At 34.9% G+C, this 5,441-nt stretch overlaps 1 pseudogene; it reads right to left on the reverse strand.

Moving 5' to 3' along the window:
• Positions 1-2,159: 2,159 nt before the first annotated feature.
• Positions 2,160-2,366, reverse strand: LOC129032034 (protein transport protein Sec61 subunit gamma-like; annotated as a pseudogene).
• Between the last annotated feature and the right edge of the window lie 3,075 nt (positions 2,367-5,441).

A 5,441-nucleotide genomic window follows, 5' to 3' on the forward strand; every position in this document is an offset into this window, starting at 1 on the left:
TATTGTTATGGGTCAAAACCTCACATTTATTTCCAGAATTACTTCTTCCAGTAGTCTCTGCTCTGTTTCTATATACCAGGCACTTTATTTCAGGACCTAGAATTTTTCTTTCCTCAGGCAGCTCTTGCTACCAACTGTTAAATCAGAAATTATGCAGGATTTGAGATATTACCCTGTTAATATAACTGCCACAATTTTATAAACACACATATGTACACACACACACACACACACACATATACATATATATGTACATACACACATATATAGAGAGAGATTCCTGCATATATATGTACATATATGGTATATATGATGTGTATCTAAAATGTATAAATCTCTATATATGTGTGTGTGTATCTCTATCTCTGTTTTTATCAATCTGTATGTATTAATAGGAACACCATACTTCTGGATCAGAGAACAGACCTTTCATTTACTCATACCTAGAGCAATCTGAGAAGCAGTGGCTGCCCATGCACCAGTTCCCCACAGAGTGAAAAAATGGTAACAAAATGTACATGCTCTGTGTCCTGTACATGCAGGGCTTTCCACCAGACAAAATGCATCTGGGAATATAAAACCTGGAGCTTATTTAGGGAAGCTGGTACATTACACCATTCTCCCTCTGAAGAAGAGTGAGGGAGGCCTTTGTTCTGGAATGTAAACACATCCTCTCTGAGAAAGAGTGAAGGAAGGGGGCTGAGGAGAAGGTCTTTAACTCTCTTTTACTACTCTAAAATATAAACACATGACTTGGGATTCATTATCCTTAGAACGTAAGCAAAAGGATTCAAGGAAGAAGCGATTTTACTTTTCATTGGCAAGAAAAAAATATCTCTAACTTCAAAGGCATGCTTCCCATGCAACCTTCTTTAAACCAAGATACCAGTACTCTTCACTCTGAAAGCCCTAACCATGCAGAAACATGCAAATATTCATGAAGCCTTATTATCCAACACCACCATAATGTGTGTGATGGTTAATAATGAATGTCAACTTGATTGGATTGAAGGGTGCAAAATATTGTTCCTGGGTGTGTCTGTGAGGGTATTGCCAAAGGAAATTACCATTTGAGTAAGTGGACTGGGAGAGGCAGGCCCACCCTCAATCTGGGTGGGCACAATCTAATCAGTTGCCAGCGTGGCTAGAATAAAGCAGGCAGAAGAACATGGAAGGACTTGTCCTGGTGAATCTTCCAGCCTTCATCTTTCTCCCATGCTGGTGCTTCCTGCCCCAAACATAAGAACTCCAAGTTCTTCAGCTTTTGGACTCTTGGACTTATACAAGGGATTTGTCATGGCTTCTTGAGCCTTTAGCCACAGACTGAAGGGGGCACTTTTGGCTTCCCTACTTTTTCGGTTTTGGGGCTCGGACTGGGTTCCTTCCTCCTCAGCTTGCAGACGGCCTATTGTGGGACTTCACCTCGTGATCTTTTGAGTCAATTCTCCTAATAAATTCCCCTTCATATATACACATGGTCCTATTAGTTCTGTCTACTTAGAGAAGCCAGACCAATACAATGTTCTTCCTCTTATATTCACCAATCCTGGGCTTCTAAACTCCAAGAAATCCCTCTCTTCTTTTAAACTATGGTCCTCAAATTAATAGCACGTCTCTTCCTCTATCATCCTGGGCAGCTAACTAACAGTTTTCAATAATTTTAAACAATTCTCAAAAGATAACAAGAGCCAGTGCCTTCAAATGGTTGGTGATTTCTTCTTTATAAAAAACATCCTTAATGAGAGGAAAGTCAAAGTGTGAAAATAGTATGACACAAGACAAAACAAATATGGGATAAATAACAAATTCAGTAGCCCAACAATTTATGCTGCCAAAGGTTCCTTCATTTCAGCCTTGCCTGATAGTAGATCCTCCTCTTACACAATGACTTTTATTACTGAAAATGTAATTTTTCATTGTACAGCCTCCACAAATTCTGATATGGAAATCTTTAAATGTTGTTCTAAGTGTTTAAACAATGTTCTTTGTCTTCTTTCCTTTTTCTTTTCATGTTATTTTAATTTAGAAATAGAAAACATCTTGGAAGAAATAAAAAGGAAGAAACCACAAAATATTCAGCAAATTTTCACTCCATGAGCTTCTCAAACCCTCACTTGTTCACCCATCCCTAAGATGGAAAACAGTCTTCCAAAACATATTCAGCTACCAGCAATTATGTTATTAATAGGAATATGAACCAATTACACAGAAAATCCAATGAATCCCATTATAGCAAATCTTATTGCTGTTGCCATGGCAATCTTCTGCAATTCTTTTCTATCAGGTTCGGAGCATCTTTTAACCAACTGAACTGAGTCCTTTACAAACTGCCAACTTGGCTCAACAAACTGTATTACATGATCCATGATTGCCTGTACCAGCTAAGATGCCCAAACCATGTTCTTTCATTTGAGGAGACAATCAAATATTTTTGAATAGGGTTGTGTCCGTAATGGTAATTTATAGTAATTATTTCAGTGGCAATTGGGTCAAAATATTAATGTGGATAGATAGGAGACTGGGAAAACACAGCAGAGAATATTGCAATAATCTAGGTATAAGACCATACATACATAAATCATTCTATCAATGAAAATAATAAAAAAGATGACTTTGAAAGTAGGAGACATTTGAAAATAGTAACTTATACGTGGGTTTTCAAGTATGGAATAGTTAAAATTCAAAATCAGCAACACTTATGTAGTGAGAATAATGAAAAGATCCTTGATTACAAGTAAAGTAAAAACAGAATAGAGAACCCAGAAATAAATCCATGCATTTACAGTCAACCTGTTTTAGACAAAGTTGACAAAAATATACATTGTGGAAACATACATCTCTTCAATAAATGGTATTGTAAAAACAGGATATACATATGCAGAAGAATAAAATTAAACCCCAATTTCTTGCCATATAAAAATTAAATCAAAATAAATTAAAGACTTAAATCTAAGACTCGAAACTATAAAACTACCAGAAGAAAACACTGGGGAAATGCTTCAGGACATTTGAGCAAAGATGTCTTGAGTAAGACCTCAAAAGCACAGGCACTCAAAGCAAAAAATGGACAAATTAGATCCCATCAAGCTTACAAGCTTTTGCATAACACAGGAAATGATTAACAGAATGAAGGACAATCTACAGAATGGAAGGAAATATTTTAAAACTATTCAAATGGCAAGGAGTTGGCCAACAGGTATATGAAAACATGCTTGACATAACCAATCATCAGAGAAATATAAATCAAATGGGTTTTATCCAAAAGATAGAAAATAAAAAGCTAACAAAGATGTGAAGAAAAATGAATCTTTGTACACTGTTGGTAGGAATGTAAATTAGTAAAACCACTATCGAGACCAATATGGAGGTTCCCCTAAAAACTATAGATAGAACTACTTGATGATCCAGAAATCCCACTGCTGAATACATATTTGAAGAAAATACATCAATATATTAAAGAGATATCTGCATTCTCATTTTTATTGCAGCACTATTCACAATAGCCAAAATATTGAATGAAACTAAGTGCCCATCAACAGATAAAAAGATAAAGAAAATATCACATATATCCATAATAGAATATTATTCAGCCATAAAAATAATAAAATTTTGTCATTTGTAGCAGCATTGATGGAATTAGAGGTCAGTATGTTAAATAAAATAAGCCAGACACAGAAGGACAAATATCACATGTTCTTACCATATATGGGAGTTTAAAAAAGTGATCTAGGGAGGCCGAGGCAGGCGGATCATGAGGTCTGGAGATCGAGACCATCCTAGCTAACATGATGAAACCCCGTCTCTACTAAAAATACAAAAAAAAAAAAAAAAATTAGCCCAGTGTGGTGGCGGGCACCAGTAGTCCTAACTACCTGGGAGGCTGAGGCAGGAGAATGGCGTGAACCCGGGAGGCGGAGCTTTCAGTGAGCCGAGATCACGCCACTGCACTCCAGCCTGAGCAACAGAATGAGACTCTGTCTCAAAAAAAAAAAAAAAAAAAAAAAAAAAAAAAAAAAAAGTGATCTAATGAAAGTAAAGAGTAGACTGATGGTTATCAAGAGCTGAGAAAGGTATTGGAAAGGGTGGGTCAAGAGGAGCTGGTTAATAGGCACAAAAATACAGTTACTAGAAATTAGCGCCAGTGTTCAGTAGCACAATAGAGTGACTACATTTAGTAATAATTTATTGCATGTATATTTCAAGATAACTAGAGAGTAGATTTGAAATGTTTCTAACACAAAGAAATGAGAAGTGTTTGAGGTGATAGATATCTCAATACTCAGATTTAATCATTGTACATTGTATGCTTGTATCAAAATATCACATGTACCCCACAAATATATACAGGGAAAGGGGAGTTTATTTAAGGAATATTATGTTTTGAATTCTTGTTAGAATAGCTGTGTAGAATGGTACAATACTCTAGACTGTCACTATGAGAACACTAGGCTTAATTAATCTTGGGTATGGCAAATAAAATTATATTTATGTTTTCTCTATTGGAACCCCTAATTTGTCTCTTTTCTTCTTCACTTAATGAAGCCATATTTCTGGTGGTAACTTTGTCTCAAAGACAAGAATGACACACCTTTCTTATGAAGTTTTCACTACTGTGACATTGTTTTCAGGAACGTTAATTGTCAAAGGTGGCATCGAAACTTCACAGCTCTTCACTTAGCCTCTGAAATCTTTGTAATATATTTTGAGTATGTGCTCCAGAGTATATATCTTTTTGTCTTAAGAAACTAATTCCACGTAGTTTGACTTTATTCCATTAGAGATATTATATTATAAGCTCTGGCTAATTCAGTGAATTAGTAGTATATTCATGTTTAGTGAATCAATATAATTGCACATCTAATCATGGATTTTTTTCCTGTGCAATTTTAATGCATTTTACAGATGAATAGAAAACTGTACTTCTAATATTAATTAATGACTATTTGTTCTTTTTAAGTGTTGCTGCAAAAAATGCTTTTAGTAATCATTGTCTGCTTTGCTTTTCTGTAATACAGGGGTCACAATCTGATAAAAACATATACCTTTACATTTATTTCCTTTTATTTTCATAAAATTTATGTGAATTATAGGCATTAAATCTTAACGCTTTAAAATTCCCTAAGAAGGTATAACTAATATGATGTTATAATTGAAGAGCAAGCATATACACAACCTTGAGCTAATCTAATTTTCTAATTTATTTAAAAAGATTTAAAGCAATTAGACTCATGTTAATAAGTAAGCTTATCTTTAGAACTCCCCTGGTAATATAGTATGGTGCATATCTGCATGTGATATCTAGAAGCTTATAGCAATCTCAGGATCATAAGTCCTTATTTATTTTTCCAATGGCTGTGTTTGTTTGAACAGACAGATGTAACAGGGGTGAGCATATACATGACACGTAGGAAGTTTAACTTTTTATAGATAGTACTACAATG

This window comes from Pongo pygmaeus, chromosome 11 (assembly GCF_028885625.2).
Source record: "Pongo pygmaeus isolate AG05252 chromosome 11, NHGRI_mPonPyg2-v2.0_pri, whole genome shotgun sequence".
NCBI lineage: Eukaryota > Metazoa > Chordata > Mammalia > Primates > Hominidae > Pongo > Pongo pygmaeus.